Here is a 27,473-nt window from a genome sequence, read left to right as displayed (position 1 = left end):
TAATGTGTTTACAGATACTGTGAAAAAGAGTATCAAGTATTGTGCTGATTCTTTCTTTTTCTTTCTTTTTTTCTTTCTTTCTTTCTTTCTTTCTTTCTTTCTTTCTTTCTTTCTTTCTTTCTTTCTTTCTTTCTTTCTTTCCTTTCCTTTTCTTTTCTTTTCTTTTCTTTTCTTTTCTTTTCTTTTCTTTTCTTTTCTTTTCTTTTCTTTTCTTTTCTTTTCTTTTCTTTTCTTTTCTTTTCTTTTCTTTTCTTTTCTTTTCTTTTCTTTTCTTTTCTTTTCTTTTCTTTTCTTTTCTTTTCTTTTCTTTTCCCCTTCCCCTTCCCCTTCCCCTTCCCCTTCCCCTTCCCCTTCCCCTTTCCCTTTCCCTTTCCCTTTCCCTTTCCCTTTCCCTTTCCCTTTCCCTTTCCCTTTCCCTTTCCCTTTCCCTTTCCCTTTCCCTTTCCCTTTCCCTTCCCGGAACTTCCCAGAACTTCCCTTCCCTTCCCTACACTTTCCTTTCCTTTCCTACACTTTCCTACACTTTCTTTTCCTTTCCTTTCCTAAACTTTCCTTTCCTTTCCTTTTCTGAACTTTCCTTTCCTGAACTTTCCTAAACTTTCCTTTCCTAAACTTTCCTTTCCTATACTTTACTTTCCTTTCCTTTCCTACACTTTCCTTTCCTTTCCTGTCCTACATTTTCCTTTCCTTTCCAACTTTCCTTTCCTAAATTTCCTTTCCTAAACTTTCCTTTCCTAATCTTTCCTTTCCTAAACTTTCCTAAGTTTTCCTTTCCTGAACTTTCTTTTCCTGAACTTTCCTAAACTTTCCTAAACTTTCCTTTCCTGAATTTTCCTTTCCTTTTCTGAACTTTCATTTCCTTTCCTGAACTTTCCTAAATTTTCCTGAATTTTCTTTTAATGAACTTTGCTGAACTATCATTTCCTGAACTTTCCTTTCCTTTCCTTTCCTGAACTTTTTTGTGCATTTGTCTGTAATTACTTTGATTTGAACAAAAAGGTTTTTGCAGTGCCCTCTAGTATTATTATTCTTTGATTATTTAACTGTATTCTGAGAAGACTAGAGGAAATCCCTAACCAAAAGTTTACTACACAGGCTTCATTATTTCCAGAGGTGCTACTTGTTTATTCCCCATATGTTCCTCCAAATCCCTTATTAATTATCCTTGAGATTCCACAGTGAAGCTGAAATGCAGAAGCTCTATATCATCTCATGTTCTTTGCCTAAGGAGCTTTGCAATTTAAGTATTTAATGCAGCACCCCAAGGCTAGCATTATTATGAATATTATACAGTGTTGCTAAAACATATAATGAGTCATGTTATACAGTAACCAAATATTTAACTAAATGTAATGGGTAATGGCATTGCAGCAATATTTGCTTAGTTGGCAAATCTGTTGCAAACTAATAAATAAATAAACTCATAAATTTAATTGAACTAGGTGATGGATGATCTCATTCCAATACAGTTTTCCATAGAAATTTCAGGGATGGCACCATCCTTAAAAAAATGGTACTACTCTCAGGAACTTTTCCATTTAAATCAATAAATCAATATAAACATTTCTTAAGTAGAATCTTCAACACCTTTCATATTAGCTAAACTGTCAACAGTTTATTCTACTATTTATTATATTTCATTTAAAAAAAGAAAAAACACAAAAGAGTATGATTCAGGAATAGTTGCTATACATGGACAGAATTATATATATATATATATATATATAGATATATGTATGTATGTTCATGATTCACTGACTGCAATTTAAAACATCTGTCTTTGTGTACAATTGTAGCACAGGAGGAAAAATTACTGTAACTTGCCGATAGCATGTTGGACAGACCAGCATGATATGACTTCCTCCCTCTCTTTTCCTCTACAGATTATTCTTCCATTTTATGCTGGAAAGTTTTGGATACCTGGAAACTCTCTCTCTTCTAAAAACTTTATTGCCACAAGATGAGTTGGGACCTTATCTAGTACATGAGAAGCAGTTTCTAATCAATCATCATGTGCTAAAGTCTGCAAGAGTCTCATGCTTTGAATTAATTTCCTATCACTAGCCCAAGTTCATTTGAATTTGATACCCTTCAAATCAGCTATATTTGTCATTTCATTCAAATAGCTGTCTTCTAAAATATTTAAAATTTTAAAATGTCATTTATGCGTTCACTTCTTCAGTGACATTGTTCAAAATTCTTCCAGTGACTCACATATAAAGAAAATATTTAAATGTGTATTCCAGGATGTTGTCAAATGATGGAAGTGAGTTCAGTTGGAAGGATGTAAAGCATTAGGAGGAGCTCCTCAGGTAGAGATTATTGTCTCCTCATTTGAATTTTAATAATAACTTTATTATTGAAGTAATGCAATGCAACAAGACCTAATAGTGTGTGGGGCAACACAATGTGCCCACTATGGGTTTTTTTCAGCTAGATTACTGAAATCTGGATAGCAGCTGTAGATATTAAATATATGTCTAGCTGTTTTTTGGGGGCGTTTAGTAAATTTTTTCCTAAATGAGTCTACTTCAAGAGTCCAAAGTATTTTGTGACCTGAATCAAAGCATATTAGGAGGTCACAAGGATATTTTTGCCTCCTCTATCTGATTCTCCTCTCCTCTTTCTACTGCTTACCAGCTGCTGTAAGAAGCATAAAAATACTTCTGTTCTGGAAGCAGGTATCATTTCAAGATCTATTAATCTGCTGTATTTATTTCCACTGCATCCTTTCTGCTGTACACTGCCTAGCATGAAAACCAGCTCTGCTTCAGTTTCACTTAATGTTCTTGCTGACGTAGTGCTGTGCCAGAAAGACAGAAGTGAATGCCAGTAAACTAGTATCTGATGACATAAATAGTTTTGTGACTTGTAAAGCTAGAGTGGCAGTAAAACCTAGGCAATGGCTCTACCTTTTTTATCAGCTAGACAAACATATAAAGCTCTGAGTTTTAGTGACTGTCTCAAGCTGTTTCCAAAAGTAAATTGTGTTAGCATTTCAAGACTCTGTGATTGAAATGCAGAATATTTTCTGTTGTTCAGTATGGTGGGACAGACTGCAATTTTTATCCTTTTCTAGGTGATAAGAAGTGAAGTAATTCAAATAAGAGGCAGAACATCAAAGACTTACTATCTACTGAGTTTTGAATATATATGTTATTATGCTATCCCACCTGCCTCAAACAAAAAACTTCCAAAAAAACAAACAAAACAAAAACAAAACAAAAGAACTACAAAAAACAAACAAACAAAAAACCCCACAACAACAACAAAAAATCAGATATACACAGTTTGGGGATCTTAGTAGCCATCACCATCAATAGAAATGATATGTTTTCAAAGCCATTCATATGGGATGTCATTCATTTGCTCCTCGGTGCTGTGTAGTGCAATCAGGCCTTTAAAGAGAATATTTTCTCCCACAGTGCAAGTATTTTTTTTTTTTTCCATAGTGCAATAAGGTTTATAGGTATCTGTTTGGAAAAAACATAGCTATCTTGGGAGATGATTCACAATTTATTTCACCTTGCCTGGAGGCTTTCCTCTTAATAAGTTTTCGACCACCAGGTTTTAAAGTTAATAAAAATACAGGAAAACTTTCTCTTTCTTTTTTGAAAACCTGCAGTTTATGGCCACCTGGCAGTCTAGCATAGAATAAGGCTGGTGGAGCTAATAGAAGACAAGGATTGAGAGAGTTCTGTTGAAAGTTCCAAAATTTATTGCCATCTATCATTCTTGCTGGTAGAAAAAAGCTCAGAAATTGGTAATATTTCTTACGGCCATAATGGTCACAGCCTCCTAAAGTTTCTAATAGTTTAGTTTAAGTACTGATCACAGATAACCTCTTCTAGAACTGCCATTTTGAGATCTATAGTTCACCATATGGGAGGTTCTCTGAGAAATAAAATGAGGCTGAAGAAATTAGATTTTGGATAATTTGCCAATTATCAACCAGTGAAAGCTTATCAGAACACTATAAGTAACTCAAAAGTTGAACTGTCAGACTAGAAGCCTTTAATATCTGTAGCTTCCTGCATTTGCACTTATTTTCCTTTTTTTTCTTCATCAGCTCTGATTCCTAAGCATTAACTACAGGCAATTTCAACAGGTTCCCACATTAATCAGGATTGGTTTTTACTTATGAAATCTGCCAGATTTTAATTTTTCAGATTCCTTCTCCAAAGGTTCTGGTATAAGGTTATTAAAATTGCCTCATGACTTCTCACCTAAATGTATAGCCCTTACTGCAAGAACCAAGAATTTGTGCACTTAGATGCAGGGTAGTTACTTTTCAGTCTGGGTCATAACTAAGCTTTGTAAGAATTAGAGCTATTTACAAAAAAGGATGTTGTGAATTTTGTGGACATTCCCTGTTGCTGCAGGGCAAATGCAGATACTCTGTCAGAGAGAGACTTCATCCTGACAGTGACAGGAGAGCTTAAACATACTGTCAGCTTTAAAATAATCACATGGACTATTATTTTCTTTCAGAAAGTTAAACTGAAATTCTCAGATTTCTGTTCCCCAGAAAATACAGACCCAACATCAACTGTGCAAAGTACAAAGATTAAATATGTGATGAAATTTCATTAAATATTATGCACATACTTTTGATTCAGGTCTGTGAAAAATGGTGAGAGACAAAAGAGGAAGGAGACATAAGGCAACATATAACAGAACAACGAAGAAAAAAATTAATGTCTGCTCTGAGCCCACATCCATCCTGCAAATCTCAGAAAGCCTGTTTTCTAGAATATACAAGCACTATGCACACACTAAAAAAGAGGAACAATGTAGTTTCCATTTTCTAATCCATCACTTCAGTGTCCCTTTCTGCTACTGCAAGTGTTGGTAAATGTTACAGTGTGTATCTTACGCTTAATTTTAATCTCTTCTTGATGTATCTCCTCTGTTTTGATGAATCCTGCAAACTCTGCTTGAAGCATATCCAGTGCTAAAGGTATGATGTCCTGAAGGTATCTGAGAATGCTTCAAGAAGAATATGTCTGAATGTTAGAGAATTCTAAGGAGAGTTATTTCAAGGGTAAGCTGTGTCTATCCAGATATGTTAATGAAGCAACTGTCTACTGGCTGGAGACCTCATTCCTAGAAATCCATATGTCAACATGAAAATATTCCTGCCTGTATGCTGATAAACTTCTTAGGACCTGAGAAAAAATACACTTTCAGGCAAAACAGATGAGAACACAAGTGATGCTGCTGATAGTCTTTTAAACTGTCCAATAAATTATCTTGCAAACTGTCCACTAACATGTTGCATTTTCTTGGGGTATACCTAAGCAAAAGTGAAACTAAGCCAACTGCAAGAATTGTCAAGAGAAGAAGGGAGCATAAGAATGAAAGAGCATCACTTTGCAGCCGAATATACAGCATATTGGCCTCCTCTAACAAATAATTATTCTTTTATGACCTGTCTTTCACTAGTGATCTGGAAGGAAATATTACCTTTCTAATACTGGATCTGAGAAAATGAAGACCAAGTCCATGAAGACATACTTCAGTTTTCAGAATGGTACAAGCAGTAAGTAACTTTAGGCAGTAAGTTGAAGGTGGATGGGTGAATATTGACACAAATATTATGTTTTATGTATCAAAGAGGTTGGAGTAGCGCATTCAGTTCTGGAATCCTTGGTATGAGAATGACATGGACATATTAGAGAGAGTCTGGAGATGAGCCACAAAATGATCAGCAGGATGGAACACCTGTCTTCTGAGCAGAGATGGACAGAGGGATGTTTAGCATGGAGAATGAAGGTATGTGAAGACCATACTGCAGCCTTTCAGTACTTCAGAGGGCCTTACAAGAAGGAAGGCAAAAGAGTAAACCACAACAGTTAAAGATTTCAAACTAAAAGCGGGTATATTCAGGCTTGATATAAAGAAGAAATTTTTCTCTTATGAGATTGGTGAAACACTGGAAAACATTTCCCAGAGTGGGCAGCTGTGTGTGGGACTTAGTTGCCAGCTGAGCTTAAACCATGACATCATGTTAGGTTTGAAGTTAGACTTTATGATCTTAAGTTCTTTTATTTAGATGTTTCCACAATTCTATGTTCCGGTAAAAATGAGGACTCAATCAAACTTCTCAGCTGTTGATTCCACTATTTTCATGCAGGAAAATTCAGTCCATTTAGAAGAAAGGACTGCTGTTCTTTCAGTATGTTCTTGCATAAAGTTTCAGGAAATACAAAGACTATAATTTTCAACACTGAGTTTTGGTCTCTGCTTAGAATGACAAGCATGTTGTATTGTGATTTATGCCCCCTCCAAATATATATTCATGACCACCCCATAGCATTTTAAGCCTCCTTTTTTTATTTGGAATGATAGAAGTGTGAATATAAGTGAATAGGGAGAAGGATATGAGACAGAGAGGATATATCAGTTCCATATAGAGGCAAGTGGAAGAATTGCTGCTAAGTGACAGTTTCAGAGCTATAAGGGTTAGCTGGGGACCTAAAAGCAAATGGGCATCTGCCATTCACTGACTGGAACAATACTGTTCTTTGGAGTTACAGTTTGAAATTGGCTGTAAGAATATCAGAGTACAGGCATCAGGTATTACATCCTGCTTGCTACAAGAACACATATTTTCCTGGCATAAAATCACACGCCATCAGAAAGTTCAGCCATTGAGTAGTTGTGTATCTGATTTAACTTGAGAACAGTTAAAAGCTCATTCAGAACATTAACGTGACTACAGCATTTATCTGTTCTAGGAAGAATTCCAAGAGTATTCATGAGCACTGGAAAATCACAGACAGAAATTTCATACACATTCTATGCTAAGCCAGAAAACTAGAGAATGCAAGATGCCATACAGGTCTGTGAGATACTGCAATCTCACTTCTGACTTTATTAACATGCTTATTTATTTTTACTGACTTACATATTTTTGTTACTGAAGATGAAATCCCCATTTTGAAATAACCATGCAATAAGACAGCTAAGTCTTCATATTTGAGGTTGTTTGGATTTTTTAATCGGTTGTATTTTATTTAATGCATGCAACATAATAAAATTCTGCTTTTTTATTTTTTTTTATTCTAGAGTTCTGGAATATACATTAATTTGTTGTGGGTTTTTATTCCTTCATAGCTACACTGTGTCTGTTGATTTTCCAAAAGTGCCCTTTCAAACAATTTGAAACATGACTACATAGATATTTATGACAAACTGATGATATTTTTACAATCTCTTCTGGAGAGAGATAAATTATATCCACCAGACCTTTGCTGAATTAGTTATGTTATTTTTGTGGTTACAGAGTAGGTATATCAGTTTTGGCCAGATTTGGGCTGAAACTTCTATTTTATTAAGCTGGATTAATTAGACTTTTTCTTTCTTTCTTTTTCATGTCTAAGTTACTGCATGTAAAATTCTGGAAAGAGGAGAAATAGAAAATTGTAACAATTACCTTTCATTGTGAAATTAATTCTAAATAATGTTCTTTTTGTGTTCACATTTATCATAGATACCCTGAAGCCATGGAGGCTTCAAAGGAAAAAACCTAAATCAGGTGAACCTAAAATACTTGGGGCCTTTGGACACTGCTCCTACACAGAGTGAATTAACTCTGTGCAGTCCGCAAAATGAATCTGGGACTTCAAAAACATCCAAAGCCAGTGCACTCTGAGCAAGTGAAGGTAGTGTCACTGACCAATAAGCCCAGGAATTAGATTTTACTTTCTTGATCCTTGAGGAAACGCTCACCAGTTGTATAACATCACTAAATAAGAGTAATAATGAAATGTGCACAAAAATCAGTTGTATCAGATAGAACTTTGTGGGTATGCAAAAACAAGTTTCTGATGGATTGAAAATAGAATGCACTACATCTTGTTCAATTTAAAATGTAACAATATAGAGTTATTCCATAATCATGTATTAAATGTTTTTACACATCTTCTGAACATGTCAAGGCCTTTTTCTTCCATCAGAAGTTCAGGGTTATGTACAATTCCTGTTACTCTTGAGGAATTATGAACCTCCAAAATTTCTATATTAATGCTGTGGAAAGAAGATAAACAGATTCACACAAAAGGGAAATTGTATTGCATGTGAAAAATACCTTATAGACTACTGTAACTCATTATGTTGTTTGTGAATATAAAGTATCCCAGTACACAGAGAATGAGAGAGGCCTCAGCAACTAAGGAGAAAAAAAAATGCTTACAAAGCATTTTGCATTTCTACAGAAAGTTGACTTTTAGCCTTCAGAACTGTGTTTCATACTTCCACATCAAATCCACAATCAACTGCGGTTCAATCATACTTTTCCAGATTTAAAGGATCTCAACTTGCACTGCAAGTACACTGATATAAATATTGATACATTATTTTGGATATTTAGCAATATTTACTAAAAACAATTTATAGTGAATATTGGCTAAGATTTTGCTGTGAAAGGGGGCTAGGTTTTGTGTTATCTAGACTCCATAGCTCTGCATCAAGGACAAAATTCAGGTGATTCGACACTTTGACCTGAATGAATTTGATTTCAGCGGAAAGGTAACACCACAATGTACAGCAAATTCAAGTCAAAAGAACATAAGGATTTGAAAATCCAGCATTAATGGATTTTAATATAATGGGAAGTTAAGTATTTTTAAAGAAGACACATGAGTTTTTAGAATTTATTTCTGGGCTTTTTTCACTCTGGTAAAGCTGAGCTGAAAGAATGTAAAATGCCTTGGGTGATTTTGATAGAAATTCTATAATGCATGGCAAATGTACTGAGGGGAAGTGGTGAATATTTAAGAAATACTTGAACAGGCTGCAATTGAAATCCATTCCTGTTTAAATTTAACCAGCATAAAGGTTGCAAAAGGCTAACATGATTAAGTAAGGTGATATAAAGAGCAGTTGAAGTAAGAAGTGCGGGATGTTAAAAATATATACACGTGGCATAGTAAAGAACACAATCTAAAAAAAAAATATGCAGAAGAAAGTTAAACCAACAACTGCAGGAAAAAAATGGAATACTGAAAGCTGAATTACCCTAATGCTGAAATAAACAAAGGCCGCTTCAAATACAGTGGCAATAGAGAGTTGGAAAAAGAGAAAATTGCCCTTCTAAGAAAATTACAGGATAATTTTGAGATTGGAAATGTAAGATTAATCAGTAATCTTATTTTTAGCTTGGTTTCCTGAGAAATATGTTTCACATGACAATTCTGTCTGTCAGTACTTTTCAGTAACTTTTGAAGAATTAACAGTTTCAGCTATATTTGACAGTGAAAAGGAGGACTTTTAAAACACCTGCATGTGTTGCGTTAGTTGGCAACAGCTGCTGCTGAAATGGAAAGGCTATGATGTGCACTGACAGCTGCTGTTTTAACCAGATGCTTGTTGAGACTCCATGGACTACCTGGTTACTCTACAGACAAACCCAGGCTTCCATGAGCCATTTCTTACTAGCCAGGACACAGAGGATAGAGCTGACAGCGTTTTGGAAACAGCTGGGGCAGAGGCAGGGGTTGGGAGTGCTGCAGCAGAAGGGGAAGCAGGTCACAGCAAGGGTGTGTATTACAACATATGTATGGATGCAGGAGCAGATGGTGGAAGGTGGCTGCATCAGAGAGCTCTGCCTGGTTCCCTGTCAGAGGTTGGTGTTATGAACCAGAGAGATTATTCTGTGCTGAGGGGAGGGAAGAATTATCTTCCTTTCCTATATATTAAGAAAATTGAGAATAAGATCTGAGATGCTGGATCGTATTGTTTTTGGTTGTTGTGAATGTGTGACAGAAAAAATTTTCTCTGTGCTGTCTACTCAGACAGAAAGTGAAGAAAATCTGTATATTCATTAAGTGGTATTCTGGACAGTAAAGTTGGATTCTTAATTTTCTTTGGTCTCACATATTCTTCAGAAGAAACGCAAATCAAATAACAATCATCACAAAGTGTGGTTGCAACTTCCAATCACCTGTTTTGGATCCTAACAGAACAGCACCCAGCTATGTGTTTCTATCTAAACTGCAGGGTGCTCTATCTACATGCCCTGTTCTGCTCCTTCACACTGCTTTAAAGCTATTTAGTTCCTGACACTTTTATTTTTAGCTGAATAATTAATAACAAGAAAACTGACAACAGCACTTGAAAGGCTAAAATAGAGGGGGAAAAGTACAACAAAACCTGCTGGAATTCAAAATGCAAGGAATTTTCATAACATTGGGCCTATAAATCAAAGTTTAGATAAGAACACAGGATTTGACCTGAGGCCTTAGGAAAAGCTTCCAAGCTTAGGTGCTAGAGGTAAGAATGTAGATTAAAGCTTAAAACAGACATGTTAAGTAGAGAAAAGCTTAGCTATAGAGTTTAAGACATACAAAGAACAAGGGTAGCAGCAAAGGTGACAAGAAGTCTCAAAATAGGTCTGTGTGTCAGAATAGAATTGGCTAAGAAAGGTCACTATGTAATTAGATGAAATTTCTTAGTATTGGTTTAATGACGTAAATATCTCTATTGGCAATGTTTTATTGGTTAATAAATACTTAAAATACCTTGTAACCTTAAGTCTTGTGACTTCTAGCTATGCTCTTGTAAACACTTGTAACAAGAATTCTCACTTTCTGTAGACGATAAGAAAAAAACCCTGTACTTTCTAAAGCAACTAGAAGTTCCATCTCTCTGCCTCATTGGGAAAAAGAAAGAATCTCCATGGAACGTTGTACCGTGGGAGCAATAAACCCACAACTGTTTTAGAACTCTTTTAGTGCAGTATTTGTATTTCTTCTCTGATATGAAAGCTTGAATAATTGAAACTTAATATATTTTCTTATATTTTTTAATATTTTTATATATAATATAATATATTATATTTCCTTATATTTTCTTGAGTTGTTAAAAGAGAAACCAAACAAATCTTGCTTCTTACATAAGAAATTGGTGGTTTATTTTTTAAAAAGAACGCCTGTTTTTATTTCTGCCAAATGCTTTTGTTGTATTTTTTTATTTTTTAAGGAATTTATAGAAACTTGTTTGCATAGTTTGAATGTCTTAAGTTTAAATTTCTTCCTAATTGTTGTCTGTGTTGCAATTGTTTATGATGAAGGTTTTTAGAAACCTTTGGGATTTTTGGCCTAACTCTCCTGTTACCTGAGCTTAATGCTATTACTGTTGACTGAAACAACAGCTTCGCAAATCTACATTCAGTTAAGTCTCACTGTTCAATTTCCTCTAAGCAGATCAATTAAAGTTCTGTTTCTTTTTTTTTTCTTTTAATTATTTTTTGAGGTGTACCATTTTGGACTTCATGAAAGAAGGGTAAATTTAGGCAGCACACAGTTAGAAGATAACTTGGAATTGTACTTATCAGCTTGACATTTCACTCAATCTACCACCCAGATCAAAATCCTGTGCTAGTAAGAGTCATACACCTGCTTGTTCATGAATTATAATTATGCAGTTTAAATCACATTAAAAAACCTGAATGCCCTGTTGTCTTTGATTTTACACTGATCAGCTGGGTTATATTTTTGCTTCTGTACATAGCCTGGGCCATTCCTATTCATTGGCAAGGCTTAGAACTTATAACACATTCTGTGTACCTTATAGTGCATATATGGTAGATTTTACATTGAAAATGGAGTTTAGGGGTATTTTTAACACCACGTATTAAAGGCATTGTAGGAAAGTGACGTCTAGGTAGCATACTGTTTTTACATCCTCTCTTAACCATGTTGTTAGTATTCAATTTTTATATTTAATTCCATCTAACAAAATGATCAAGATAATTAAGTTGTTTAATGAAATGACCATGTTCTGGACTGCGAGAACAACAACAAAACAACTGCTGAGGAAAAGAACCCCTAACAGTAAAAATAAATAGCTTCTTTTACATTTCCTGATTCTTTGTTCCTTTGTGAATTTGTGATTCAATTTTCCTTTTTTTTTTTTTTTTTCAAGACAGGGAGTAATTATATGAATTGTCTCATTATATAAATTTTCTCAAATTTTCATCATTTCCTAGTTCTGCTCAGATGTAACCAATCTAATCTTTTCAGCCTGATGTATTTTTAATTCAATTGTATTTGGATCAAAGAAGCATATGAATAGCCCAAATGAGACACACCAAAGGTTATCTTGTCTTCATGAACTTCAGAGATAAAAATCTGTGTTTCATTTCAGGGAAGCAGTTAAGGAATCAATGCTCAAGGCAGTGCAAGAAAAGACAGTAGGATATTTCATTCAAGCAACCTCCTAGTCTCATGTAAATCAAATGTTTTAATGTGACAATTTAAATCCCTGTAATGTTACATTTACCTGTATATAAATAAGATCTTTAAGAAAACTGATTATTGCAATTTTTCTCTTGCAAGATGTTTTGAGCCATAATAATCTAAATGTCTGTCCTGAATGGTTCTCAGCTTTCTGTTATTTCATCTATGACCTACTTCTTAGTAATAGCTCTAATAATCTAAAAATATCCTCAGAGGTATAATGTTGAAACATCTCTTGGAAAACATTAACAGTTTTTCTATGAAGTTGATAAAATGGAAAATATCTTCTGAAAAAATGAAAAAGCAGTGTGACTTAAGAATGTTTAACTTTGTCATACCTTAAATTACGAAGCTAACTAACCAATTTTCCTGTTTTATATATGATATGTTTTATTTTATACCTTCAGGCTCATTTGTTCCAAAGGTTTAGAAAGTCCTTACACAAGTAGTAGATGGCATAACCATCTCAAAAGAAGAAACATCATGCTTCTGTTATTACACATTGCATTTAGAGTTCTTGTATTATATTTTACTATATTAAAATTCATTTTACTCTCAAGATCCACTACTTTAAATGTTTGCAATCATGAAATTATCTGGAGATTCTGGTTAGATGAAGGACCCCATCAGGTGAGATGGCAACAATAATAGTAAATGCTGTCTTGAAGAATATTGTTTCTGATAATTCATGTCATGATATTCAACCTGTCAGTTAGATTTTGAGAAATTCTAAACGTTAAATCTGAAAGTATTAAGCTCTATTTAAGTAAAATCGAGTATTTAATGCTCGAGATAATTTAAGGTCAGTAAAAAAAGGCATTCCTTCTGTACTGTAGTGATTTTTTTTTGCTATTTGTTAGCTGTTTACCCTCAAACAGAATATTGATTTGGTCTTACGTCCCATAACTATCTTTTAGATGAAGGCATTGTGCTTTATGTTTGCACTGCTTTTATGTGGCACTGTATGCATGAGGACGTTTTGTTTGCACAGGATTACCTGACAAGTTAACTGAGAACATCTATGCAGCAGATGAAGTTCAAGCAGCTTCATGTTAACTAAAAGCAGCTGGGGTTATTCACCTCTTTCATTCAATATTGGGAATAATAAAAACCAACAGAAACAAAGAAAAGGTACAGAGGCACAGTGTATTTATTTATTGCTAGTACTACAAGTCCTAGCACTGTTAAAAATTATATAGAAAATAAACTAAAATATTACTAAATCCATATAAATTACATTAAGTAAATAAAAAATAGTAATTTATGCTTCTAAATAGGTGTGTGCGATTAACTTGCAGCCTGGAATTTTGTAAATAAAATAATTATTATACCATCCAACTTACAAAAAACTTTGGAGATACATTTATATCCCATCAAGAATATTTCTGGCAGATTTTTATTTTCTTTAAGTAAACTTTGACTAATGATTTGATTTGCATAAGATTTCTGTTTCTATACTTTTCAGCAGACATTGGTTTTGTGAATTGTATGTCAACATGGATTTTTATCACTGCAAACAAAAGTAATTTTATTTCAAATTCCAGCACTTCAAATGAAAGCTGTAGCCACCTGAAATTAATACAGCCCATGGGAACATTTCTGTGTTCAACAGTCCTGATAGATTAAGGTCCTTTACAAAATTACATTGCCCACAATAAATGAAGATTTTCTTAAAGCATAACTTCAAAAGAGAAAGTAATTGTACTTTCATATATCTGAATAACACACAGAGACACTATCTACAGGAGTAATACATGATGATAAATTTTAAGTGTAACACACAAGATTTCCTCTATGAAAATCAAGTTATTTAAGACTTTTTTTTTTTTTGAGCATGAAACAAAGTCTAAGAGCTACTCAAAAGAAAATTTGATCCCCAGTAGTATTTTGGGAGGATGAATTTAGATTAAGTGGAAATACATATTTTTTACATCCTAAATATTTAATCAAAGGAGATTCTGGAGTACTAGTTTCTTCTCATATTTATTTAAAAAAAAAACAAACCCAAACCCAAAACATAAAATACTTACTATGGAAAAAAATCTGTGTAACAACCAAAGTAATTAAATATTTATTTACCTCCTAACCAAAACTTTTTGAGTGTAAATTTACTGCCTCAATTACATTTCACGCACAAAACATTGGCACTGTTTATGTATTCATTTACATATCTACTTATTCACTTATTTATTTTTCCTGAGATGGAGTAGAAGTTACTTCAATTTTTCTTCTGGAATCTTCATCAGCATAAAGATCAGCTATTCCAAAAAGAATCTCCAACCTAAAAACCCACAAAAAACAACAGAGTAGTTGGAATGTCTTGTACATTCCTAGTCTAATATAAATTACTCCTTTTGTAATATGGATTATATCATGTTGCCTCTTTTTATTTTTTTTTTCAGAAAGTACCCTACACCATTCCTTTCTTCTGATCTATGCAGAGAAGTAAATTTCAAAGGCAATATTAATCACACTGCTGTAAAAACTTTATTATTTGTTCTACATGCATTTGTATTCTGCTGAAGCCTTTGTTCTAATAATTCTATATTTAAATAATACCTCATAATGCATAGCAGCAAGGCCTGATATAGATTGCTCCACATCATGGTCTGACCAACAGGCTGGAGTTTAATCTCTCTCCCCCTCCCTCTATGCTCTTGGTATCTGTGACTACTAAAATGTTTTCTAAAGTGGATTTGTTTCAACATAAGGAATGTGAAAGGAATTCTACTTCTGAATTATCAATGGGCTTATACATCTTAGGGTACTCCCAGGAGGTAAGAGATGATATTTCCAATTTCTGCCTATAAATCCTACAGACATGGTATTTAAAGTTGTTTCCACTACCTCTCCTCTGAATGCTTTAAGAACAAGGCTGCATTGTATATTGACCTGAAACTCCACAGAATAGTTCTGTCAAGAGAAATTAGACCTCTTCTATGGTATAATATATCAAATCATAAAGAATTTTTATAATTATAAATATTTAGACAGATATTAAAGATTCAGCATCCCACTTTATTTAAGACATATTTCTGTATTTCTGCAAGGAGATGGAATGCTCACAATTATATTTCACGTGACATCATAGGATGCAAATTGTGTATTCATCATTGCAGACAGGGGATTCAGATATATTTCTCCCTCCTTATGAAAATACAGCTTGTGCCTGACAGACTTATTAACTTGCAGTTTAAATTCACAAATAAAATTGTAACTAGCATATCTATCAGTAATGAAATTATTTTTTCTTTTTTCTTTTTTCCTTTTTCCTTTTTATTAATTTCCCTTTCTCTTTGCATTTTTCTTTTGAGTCAAATAATCAGTTTTGCTAATCATTCTAATGATTATCTCACCTTTTCTTTAGTTGTGGAAATTTGGGTGCCTTCTCTGTCTCCCAGCATGTTTGTCAAATAGTACAAAAGTGGGAGGAGACTATTACTGCTTTGTGGAGAAGAAAGAAGGACCAGTAAAATGAAAAGAACTGAAAGAACAGCATTACAGAGATAAGAACTCTGTGAGGGTTAACTAATGTGTGAGTGAATATATTTACTTTCCGACCTTTAGAATTTATGAGAAGTGTGATTTTAAGATTTATGGAAAAAATACATCTAGAATTGTGACTTTAATTTTAAAAAAACCCAAACCTAAACACCATAACATTAAAAAAAGCCAAAGTTAGTGCTGGAATTTGTCATGCTTATCTCTGGAAATAATTGTGTGGATAAGCACTTTTCCCAAACTACGTTATGATGCATTTAGTCATTACATAATTGTCTCAGGTTAAATATAACTCATTGTTCCTATGTGTGATGTTACCCTAATTATTAACCATCAGCAAGACAAGTAATACAGTAATTAAACCTGGAAAGCTCAGTACTCTTACTATGAGATAACCATCTTACCTACCCCTCTCACTTTTGCCTTGCACATAGACTTGCCAATTTATTTTGCGCTTCTTCAAAGCATTTTGAAGCATCCACTACAACCATGTCAGAAGAAAATCACATATCACAAAGTTCAAAAACAAAGCAAGTATTCAGGAGAGAAAATGCAGCATACAAAAGACATAATTCTGTATCTTTCCTCCAGAAGTTCATAAAAATTTCTCTTACCTACCCTCACTCTGTCAAGGAAAATGTAAGTAGATAGATAGGTAAGCAGTTAGACATACAGACACAAGGAGAATAGGTTCTTTCAGCAAATCAGAAAAAGAGAGGAGAAAAAGGATAAGACATTAATACTATCTCCAAGAACAGCTGAGATAACTGTTAAAAGACACAAGTCTAACCACTGAGCACAGTTTGACAATAATGAATTAAAATTAGTTATTGTAACTTTTCCTATTATAGATACAGAATAAATTTTCATTCAGATAATTGCTTTTCCTCTGCTAACAGTGTTTTTTCTTGTTAATTTGTTTCTTTCCCTGGACTTTTATTCTTTCCATCTATTTCTTTGGTTTGTAGAAGCTGAGCCCATATTATTCCATAGTAGATAATTCAGTTAGGAAGAGATCTAAATCCTGGCAGAGATATCTCCAGATTTATTTGATACAGAAGATATTTACCTAAGGAAATATGCTGGATATTTCAATCATACAGAAATGTCAGAGCAAACACAGAAAATATGGGATTGGCAAACATACAGCACAAACAGGTCCACCTGTATTTATATCAACACACATGTTATGGTATAAAGTCAGTATCACAGAGCAGATGAAACTGGCAGGAACCTCTGAAGAACAATTAGTCTGAAACACTGCTCAAAGCAGGGAGATGCCTACAGCAGACTTCCCAGGATTATGTCCATTCACACTTTTAACACCTCCAAGGAGGAAGATTTCACAGCTTCTCTGGGCAACTTGTGCCAGTGCTGTCACTCACAGAGTAAAATAGGGCTTCCCGATCTTCAGAGGGAACCACAGGGGTATGTTGCTTGCTCATGCTCAACTTGCTGCCCACTAGGACCTCAGGTCATTTTTCTGCCTAGCTGCTTTCCATCTGGGTAGCCCCCAGACTCTGATGGTGTCAGCTTGTTCCTTTCCAGGTGCAGGATTTTTCACATCTCCTCACTGAGCTGCATCAGGTTCCTGTCAGCTCAAGTCTCCTTTGGGCGTATGAGCTGCTCCCAGTTTTGTATCATCTACAAAATCCTTGAGAGTGCGCTCTGTGCTGTCATTCAGATCATTAATGAAAATGTTAACAGTACTGCGCTCAGGGACTGATCACTAGGGTACTAGGGATTTTGTGTTGCTGATCACAGCTGCCTGAGACAGGCTGTTCAGCCAGATTTTAGCTCACCTCACTGTCTAGACTGCACTTCATTGCTTTGCTACTGAAAATATATAATGTAAAAATATGACTGTAAAAATGTAGCATAGGTTATTTATTCTGTTAGTTGCTTTTACACCCCTATCTTCCTATCTCCACCATATTTTCAAGGCTGTATAAATGAAGCTGCAATTTTCCCTCATTTTTATGATATATGAAGGAGGATGTAAATCAAATAAACCAGCAGTTCGTGGTTTTTTTAAAAGGAATCATAGAAATAAGATTCTTGCTTCTTATGTATTTGTTCTGCTGGAGTAAGTATATTCTGCCAAAAAAAAATTAATTGTGTTCAGCAAAATTTTTGAGGATAAAATATAGCTTCAGATCCTGTTACACCAAAGTTAAAAAATATATCAACACACACCCCTCCAAACACAAGAAAACCACAGTATTTTTAACATTCTTTCAATATGTAACATCTTTTCTTGGACCCATTTGAGTGTTTTACCTAAGACAAAATACACAAGAGTCAAAAAAAGGAAAACATAACAATAAAAACCAACATCATCAACAACAGAAAATCACCACCTGCATCAAAATCAATTAATTCTGAAACCTGAAAGTTATCCACTTGAGGTGAAAAAAACAAGTAAAATGCACTAAATAAAGTGTTGTGTATGTATATATGCAAGTATGGAAGACAAATAACATATACTTTTGATCAATTTAGTGCTTAGGAAAAGTGTCCTTAAGACTCTTAAAGGACTTAAGAGACCTTTAGCAGAATGGAGAGACCCCCACCTTGCTACAACTGCTTTACAATTCACTGTGGAGAACAATTAGGGCCCCCAGTACTCCTTTGCTGCAGGCTAAACACACCCAACTCCCTCAGCTGTTTCTAGCAGGACTTGTGCTCTAGCCATTTCCCCAGCTCTGTTTCCTTCTCTGGAAAAACCCCAGCACCTCAAAAAAATATTTCCACTTAGAGGTCACTCCTCTAAGTCAGTAGTCCAAGCTGGGTTGAAAATTTTCTTCTAAAATGACCAGATCGTCATTAACTGTAATTGTCTGGGGGTTTTTTTCCATTCTAAAATGAAAATTGCCTTCTTCTTCAAAGTATTTCTCTTTAGGGAATATTCTACACTTTTCACATGTCCTGTTAGCTCAGCCATATGCCATTCTGCCATTCTTTCATGTGATCATTAACTCATGGTGTCCTTTGGAGTACCATATTTGTATACTTGCTGTGATATCACAGACTGAATATTTGTTAAATGGAGGAATGCCTGCAGCTAAGCACAAGTGAAACTTCTGTATATGACTCAAAATCAGCATCTGAGCTATCATGGATTCCTCTGGAGCTTTAACAGTCATAGATGTTTCATGTTTTTCTGACTTTTGAGTGCTATCTTATAATTTATAGCAGCCAGATATAAATGAAACATTTGAGGTCAAACATCCTATCAATAATTTTGCATTGTAAACATCTGCTCATGCAAACATCAGGAGTTACAACTTATGTGTTCACACTTAGTGAAAGAAGTGATTACAACCAGATGGACCTTTGAAAGTTTGGGGGAATCTCTATAATAAGTGAGAATGCTGGTGGATGGTGATTTTCCTTCTGCTGATCATAGAGATAGCACATTAAAGTTCTCAAACACCTGCTATTTGTGTCACGGGTTTCAAAATAGCTGAGAAAATGAGCAAAATTTTTATGACTTCATTATGAGTAGTTCTTTACAAAATACAATTTGATATGATTTTAATTTTCCAGCAAAGTGAAGTTTCCTAGCAAGTTTCAATTCAAATTTTTGAACACCAGTTCAACACCAGTATGGGGACTAATTTTCTTATATATTTGTGTGTATATATGTACATATATATTTCAGTTTACAACTGAAAATTCTGTTTTGTCAGCATTGCCAAATACAAGAATATTGTTTAGCTCCTTCAGATGGAAAACAATTAGGGTACTAATGACTACTTTGACATGTGACACATATATATCCACTTGAGCCATTAAGCAGTGTTTTAGGCTAAAAAAATCTGATTTGGTTGTATTCTGGCTTGTTTATTTCATTCAATTTGATAATTCAATATGATAGCTAGAGATAAAAGTTATGTGGAACCTGATGTGCAGTAGTTTTGTCAGTATGATGAAGTTGGTAGAAAAGAAACTTAGAGTACTGTTTATTTAGCTGCACAGGGTACAAATTTTATTTATTTATTTGTCTATCTATTAAATAAACACATATTTAATCTCTGTAGATTTGCTGACCTTTCTTGAAGACATTTTGGTAAGACAGTGGATTATTGTTTCATAAAACACAATTTCAAAAAGATCATATGAGCTGCGATATCCAAATACAAGTTTTTGATGCACAACTTTCATGCATATTTAAATCATATAACAGCAAACATATTATTCTTCAGAATAAGGAAAGGCCCTACTCCATATAAACATGCAAGGTTATCTCTGGATGATGCTTTGAATTATAAAAACAGGTGATGCTCTGAACTAAGCAAAAATTTCTCCATGCCAGCTTGAAAAAACAAACAAAATTTAAAAACCCACATCTTTATATAGTAGGAAACAATACTTAATACCACATGTTCATCACAATGGCAAAGGAACAGGAAAGAGGCACTTAGGGACAATGAAGAAAAAAAAGGCAGATAGGTTTAGAGGTATTTCAGGGCTTTAATTCAGAAGATATATTACTAAATTTCAATGTAAATTCTTCTCTAGTAGTAGAATCTTTTAATCATATGTCATACATAATAGAGGAAGGGCCAGAATTTTAGTAGCTAAAAAATGTTGGAATTAAAAATGTTGAAGATGCTTCACATCTGAACTCTAACGTAGGAAGTCAAGCCTGATACAATGATTGGTGAAATGTACTGCTAGGCTGAGGTTATTTTTTTTAACTCACAGGAGTTATTACTTCTCCATAAAAAGGAGCTAATAATCTTTAACCTTAAATTCCTTTCCTGTATTTCTCTTCTTCCATCACTGGGAAGATAGATGACAATGTTAAGTCTTCTGCATTCTTTTGTGCTATATTGTGCTCAGATGCTTGATAAGTTTTGCTTTTGATGCAATGTTCACTAATAATGAAGATAAAATTGTGTTCAAACTTGTGTTTCAGAGGTCAAAGACTAGAACTTTCCCTTCTAACTACTCAATCCATTGTTTTTCTATCACTGGAATAACACTGCCTGCCCTATTAGGTTACAGAATTTTTAGGCAATCTCTGTAGAAAGCACGACCTTAAAAGGTTATGGGCTCTCAATCAGAAGAATAACAGTGTATTTTTGAGGACCATTGATAAAGCCTAGCATAGACTGAAAATTCTAGTTTTAATAGTATCTAAAAAACTGTAGGACAGCCCCAAGCATTGGATTGAAAAGTGCAAAACTGGCAGCAGTTTCTAAAAAAACATACAAAGAAACAAACAAAAAGAAACCAAACAACCCACCAACAAAAAAAAACCTAAAAACTTTTTTAGATAATGTTTTCATGGATCACTGTAGATCACTGTAAGCTTGATGTGATAATGTGACCAAACCTGTGAAGAGAATATTTGTATATTTGTTCTGCTCTACTATAAGGACACACAACAAACCTCATTAGATAAGTTTTTTGTATTTCCATCATTAAAGTAACTAGTTATATTTTCCAAAGGTTACATTTAGGCAACATAATTTTCCAAGAAAGAAGTTTACCACATAAAATCTTAACTTCAAAGAAACAAAGATGAAAAGAAAATCTTAGTGCTAGGATTATGAGGCTGGCAATTACTAGGAAGAATGAAGCGCAGAGACATTATAAAATGATCGCAATGTTTAGGCTTGGATTTTTGGGGTAATTCTAATTTGAACAAATTTCTTCTGCAATGCTTAAGTATTTTACCTCAGCTCACTTCTAGATGAATAATTTTACACATTTAAAAGAGAATGACTCAGAAAGGGAGATATATTTTGCCTTGTAGAATGTCAGAAACTTTTTTCTGCATAGGAAGTACTATGATTTCCTTGATGAATCTTCCTTAGAAAGTAGTTTTAAATAATTTTATAAAAATTCAATTTTTTATGAAACTGTAAAACTGAATTACTAAAGAGTACAGTTAAAGAATTATCTGCTATGAGTCATTGAAATGTTTAATACTGAAGTTTACTTTTACAAGGAAATTTAACATTTGATTACCTGGAAATTTGTCCTTCTTATTCATTTAAGGAATTATTATTACTAATAATAAGATTTTTGTATTCTAAAACATTTTGACTTTCTTAAGGGCCTTGATTTTTCCTGACAGATTAAAAAAAACCAAAAAAAACAACAGCAACAAAAAACCAAACACATACCAAAAATCAAAACAAAACCAACCAATTAACTAAAACAAAACAAAACAAAATAAAAAAACAACAAAAACAAATAAACAAAACAAAAAACCCTACCCAAACCAAAACCAAATAAAAACCCCTCTTTGGTGTGAATTAAAATCTGCCTGTTTATGGAAAACATGACTACACAATTATATGCTGTCTAGCACTGGGTTAAGGATGGGTAACTCTTCATGAAAAGTTTAGATATAGTTTTAATACCTATGTAAAAGTTATATATGTACTATATATACATATATATATATATAAATATATACACATGTATTTATATTGTTTTCATTACAATATCACAAAGTCTAATTCAATAAAACTTACAAGAGAGATCACTTCAAAAAACCAAAAGATTAAAAAACCTCCATGCATACGCTTTTCAATGGAGAAAATTCAGATGAATATTTTGCATTATCTAAAATAGTGACATTTTTATACATTGCTTTATAAAATGATCTTATATAATTCAATGGCTTGCTGATGAAAATTGTTACTGAATCCAGTTTCATGAGATGGCATGCATTTAGCTACTTTCCACTTTTTAACTAAAAGCAATCACACACTGCTGGAATGTTCACACAAAAACTCCCTGAGCACAGTTTAAAATTATTTTTCTTGGTTAAATATAAATAAAAATCCGTTCAAGATTAGTAAATTACAAAACCTATAGCTGAGGGGCTTGTAATAACAATGCATCTTAACAGGAAATAAACACCAGTTTTTGTCAAGATTATTTTCATGCAAAGTTGGTAACATCATATATGCCTCCATTGTATTTTAAATTGTTCAACTAACATAAACAAAATAATTCCCAATACAAAGAATTTTCCTGGAGGAGACACTGCTTAGAAATCTGGGAAGAGAGATGACACACAGTGTAATTGGCATTTCACTATACCTCAGTGATTACAGCACAGGAAGAGGGATAATAAGTGGGATTTGCTTCCTGCAGGTCTATTGAGAAAATGAAATAAAAATACATCCATATTTATCCCTTCCTGCCACTGAGGGTGTAAATTATGACGCGGGGGAAAGAAAGGAGAAAAATACTTTTCTATAACCTGTGGATTTTGTATTCTTCTTCATCCGTTCAACCATTGCACTACATCATAGGATAATCTTGCATGATAGAAGCTCAGTTTTTCCTTTACTTATCTGTGATATTTGCTGTACTGGCTTCTGGGACAGGATGGCTCTAACCAATAGCCAAAGTGGAAATCAGAAGGCATACTCTTTTTCTACAGGTCTCATCAGGCCTGTACCAAAAAGTCATTCTCAGTTTCACAAAGTTTTATGCAGGTACATCTGAGCTAAGAGGAGTAAGAATAGACTTGGGAGGTAATCAAGAACCTGTGGCTGTTATCTTGTGAAGAATACAAGATTCAGTTTGGGAAGTCAGGATTTTTGTAGAATTTTTGAAATTGAAAAAAATGTGTCTAAAGTAATTCAATTTATGAACCTTCCTTGTAAGTTTTGTCTGTGCTTTCGGAAAGAGCCAATGAGTTTAAATGATATAGCCCTGGAATATAGCCCTGAATCATGCTGTGCAGTATCTCTGCAAGAAATTATATCTCAACTCTCCAGTACTACCGCCTAACATTACACAATGAACATTAAATGTGCTGGTTTTAATCTCTCACTTCTCTCCTCCATAGATTTCCATCCACAGTCAAGTTCTGATGTATACACCTAGCGTTTTCTCAGGCCTCTTATGTTGCTAAGTTGTCAGGATGAGCGGTGAGAAATTCTGAAGACCTGTGCAAGATAAGGCCAGCAATACTGTAGGCAGAGGTAAGACCGCTGAAAGAGGGGTAATTGGAAATTCAAGCATTCAGGAGGAAGATCATTGATCTGATGATTTAGAAAATCCAAAAACATGAGATGTCAACAGATCAACCAGCAACATCAAACATGTTGAGGAGCAATGGGATCTGTCCCCTGCCCATTCCAGCTGAAAGCTGCCTTGCCATCAGATGTTCAGTGGCAGTGTTGGCCATGTTGATACATAGCCCAGTAGTTTGTTCCTCCTTACCATCTCTTGAACCCAAGTTGTTAGTTGGTTTATACTTCTGAGTTTATAAACTCTATTGGCTCTTGGCAAAAGCTGCATTAGCAAAGTAACCTGGAGACGGATGGATGTGTGGTTGACATCTCTGCCGTTTGCTCAATTTTAAGAACTGAAGTCAGGTCCATAAGTCGATCCCTCTGCCCATGCTTTATACACACACATATGCTCTAAATACTTCTGGAATCAAGCTCTAAACTGGCCTCTAACTCCCAAAATACTTCAACAATTTTATCCTGTATGTAGTAGCCTTAAAAATACAGTTAATGTTTCCATTACTCAGTAAAAATTACATCAGTATGTAAACAGGATAGATGCTGTGTCCTCCACATTTCCAGAGTTTTGCATTCCAGTTTCCAAATGCCTTCAGTTAGACAAAATAAGTGTGGCAATAATTCAGCAACAAGCTGACAAAAAAAATGAATTATTTTACCAATTTTTTGTGCTTCTATGAACCTGGTAGAAAAGTTAATTAAAATTGTAAAGCAACAGTTAAGAATTTCTGGTAACTATAATAGATAATTTTAATATATTTTTCTTAAAAAATATTTGTGTATGGCCAAATTAATGAGAAAAAAAAATCTAAATATTCTGTGGGGGTTTTTTTAAAGCATGATTGAATGGGTCATAAAATATAGTGGACGAAACCAGATATGAGATTCTAGTCGTTATTTTTTTTCAAATAGTCACAGTAGGCTAAACATATATTGAAATACTTTACTCGAATGTGGATGTCTATGGTTACTAAATCAGAGTATAATAAATTTATTTTATAGTTTCAATAGCAGGGACAGATAGCTTAAAATAGAACACAGGTCCTAGTTACTTTTTATCCTTGTGCTGGTTTTGGCAGACATAGGGCTAATTTTATGCACAGAGGTTAGTACAGGCCTGTGTTTTGGATTTGTGCTGGAAAGAGTGTTGATAACACAAGAATGTTTGCTGAGAAGGGATTGCATAGAACCAAGTCCTTTTCTGCTTCTTACCCCAGCTGTGAGCAGGCTGGAAGGGGGACACAACCAGGACCACAGACCCCAAGTGACCACAGGGATATTCCAGATTGTGTGCTTCGTGGCTTGCATATAAAATTGTGGTGAGAAGAAGTAAGTGGTGGGCAATTGGAGTGATGGGGTTTGTCTTCCCAAATCACCATTATGTGTGCTGGGGGTGTTCTGTTCTGTGGCGGATGGCTGAACACCTGCCCAACCATGGAAAGTTTCATTCCTTTCATTTGATTCATTCCTTGTTTTACTTTGCTTGTGTGGTTTTTACTTTGCCTATTGAACTGGTTTTTTTTTCTCAACACATGAGTTTTCTCATTTTAACCCTTTTGATTATCTCTGATCCCACTGGGTGGGGGAAATCAGTGGGTGGCTGTGTGGGGCTTAGTTTCAGGCTAGGATTAATCATGACAAATCAGTTTTTCAAGAATTAGAAATATATTACTAAGAAAGAAAAGGTAAGAAAAGAGAAAAGGAAAGGAAAGTTTAGGAAAGGAAATTTAGGAAAGGAAAGTTTAGGAAAGGAAAGTTTAGGAAAGTTTAGGAAAGTTAAAGAAAGTTCAGGAAAGGTAAGTTCAGGAAAGGAAAGTTAAGGAAAGGAAAGTTCAGGAAAGGAAAGTTCAGGAAAGGAAAGGAAAGGAAAGGAAAGTTAAGGAAAGTTTCAGGAAAGGAAAGTTTCAGGAAAGTTTCAGGAAAGGAAAGTTTCGAGAAAGGAAAGTTTCAGGAAAGGAAAGTTTCAGGAAAGTTTCAGGAAAGGAAAGTTTCAGGAAAGGAAAGTTTCAGGAAAGTTTCAGGAAAGTTTCAGGAAAGTTTCAGGAAAGGAAAGTTTCAGGAAAGGAAAGTTTCAGGAAAGTTTCAGGAAAGTTTCAGGAAAGGAAAGTTTCAGGAAAGGAAAGTTTCAGGAAAGGAAAGTTTCAGGAAAGTTTCAGGAAAGGAAAGTTTCAGGAAAGGAAAGTTTCAGGAAAGGAAAGTTTCAGGAAAGGAAAGTTTCGAGAAAGGAAAGTTTCAGGAAAGGAAAGTTTCAGGAAAGTTTCAGGAAAGGAAAGTTTCAGGAAAGGAAAGTTTCAGGAAAGTTTCAGGAAAGGAAAGTTTCGAGAAAGGAAAGTTTCAGGAAAGTTTCAGGAAAGGAAAGTTTCAGGAAAGGAAAGTTTCAGGAAAGTTTCAGGAAAGGAAAGTTTCAGGAAAGGAAAGTTTCAGGAAAGGAAAGTTTCAGGAAAGTTTCAGGAAAGGAAAGTTTCGAGAAAGGAAAGTTTCAGGAAAGTTTCAGGAAAGGAAAGTTTCGAGAAAGGAAAGTTTCAGGAAAGGAAAGTTTCAGGAAAGTTTCAGGAAAGTTTCAGGAAAGGAAAGTTTCAGGAAAGGAAAGTTTCAGGAAAGTTTCAGGAAAGTTTCAGGAAAGGAAAGTTTCAGGAAAGTTTCAGGAAAAATTTCAGGAAAGGAAAGTTTCAGGAAAGTTTCAGGAAAGTTTCAGGAAAGGAAAGTTTCAGGAAAGGAAAGTTTCAGGAAAGTTTCAGGAAAGTTTCAGGAAAGTTTCAGGAAAGTTTCAGGAAAGGAAAGTTTCAGGAAAGGAAAGTTTCAGGAAAGGAAAGTTTCAGGAAAGGAAAGTTTCAGGAAAGGAAAGGTTCAGGAAAGGAAAGTTTCAGGAAAGTTTCAGGAAAGGAAAGTTTCAGGAAAGGAAAGTTTCAGGAAAGTTTCAGGAAAGTTTCAGGAAAGTTTCAGGAAAGGAAAGTTTCAGGAAAGGAAAGTTTCAGGAAAGGAAAGTTTCAGGAAAGTTTCAGGAAAGTTTCAGGAAAGGAAAGTTTCAGGAAAGGAAAGTTTCAGGAAAGTTTCAGGAAAGTTTCAGCAAAGTTTCAGCAAAGTTTCAGCAAAGTTTCAGCAAAGTTTCAGCAAAGTTTCAGCAAAGTTTCAGGAAAGTTTCAGGAAAGTTTCAGCAAAGTTTCAGGAAAGTTTCAGGAAAGTTTCAGGAAGGTTTCAGGAAAGTTTCAGGAAAGTTTCAGGAAAGTTTCAGGAAAGGAAAGGAAAGGAAAGTTTCAGGAAAGGAAAGGAAAGTTTCAGGAAAGGAAAGGAAAGTTTCAGGAAAGGAAAGGAAAGGAAAGGAAAGGAAAGGAAAGGAAAGGAAAGGAAAGGAAAGGAAAGGAAAGGAAAGGAAAGGAAAGGAAAGGAAAGTTTCCGGAAAGGAAAGTTTCAGGAAAGGAAAGTTTCAGGAAAGTTTCAGGAAAATTTCAGGAAAGTTTCAGGAAAGGAAAGGAAAGGAAAGGAAAGGAAAGGAAAGTTTCCGGAAAGGAAAGTTTCAGGAAAGGAAAGTTTCAGGAAAGTTTCAGGAAAGGAAAGTTTCAGGAAAGTTTCAGGAAAGTTTCAGGAAAGTTTCAGGAAAGGAAAGTTTCAGGAAAGGAAAGTTTCACGAAAGGAAAGTTTCAGGAAAGTTTCAGGAAAGTTTCAGGAAAGGAAAGTTTCAGGAAAGGAAAGTTTCAGGAAAGGAAAGTTTCAGGAAAGTTTC

This window comes from Cinclus cinclus, chromosome Z (assembly GCF_963662255.1).
Source record: "Cinclus cinclus chromosome Z, bCinCin1.1, whole genome shotgun sequence".
In the NCBI taxonomy this organism is placed as follows: Eukaryota; Metazoa; Chordata; class Aves; order Passeriformes; family Cinclidae; genus Cinclus; species Cinclus cinclus.
This window is presented reverse-complemented; position numbering follows the sequence as displayed.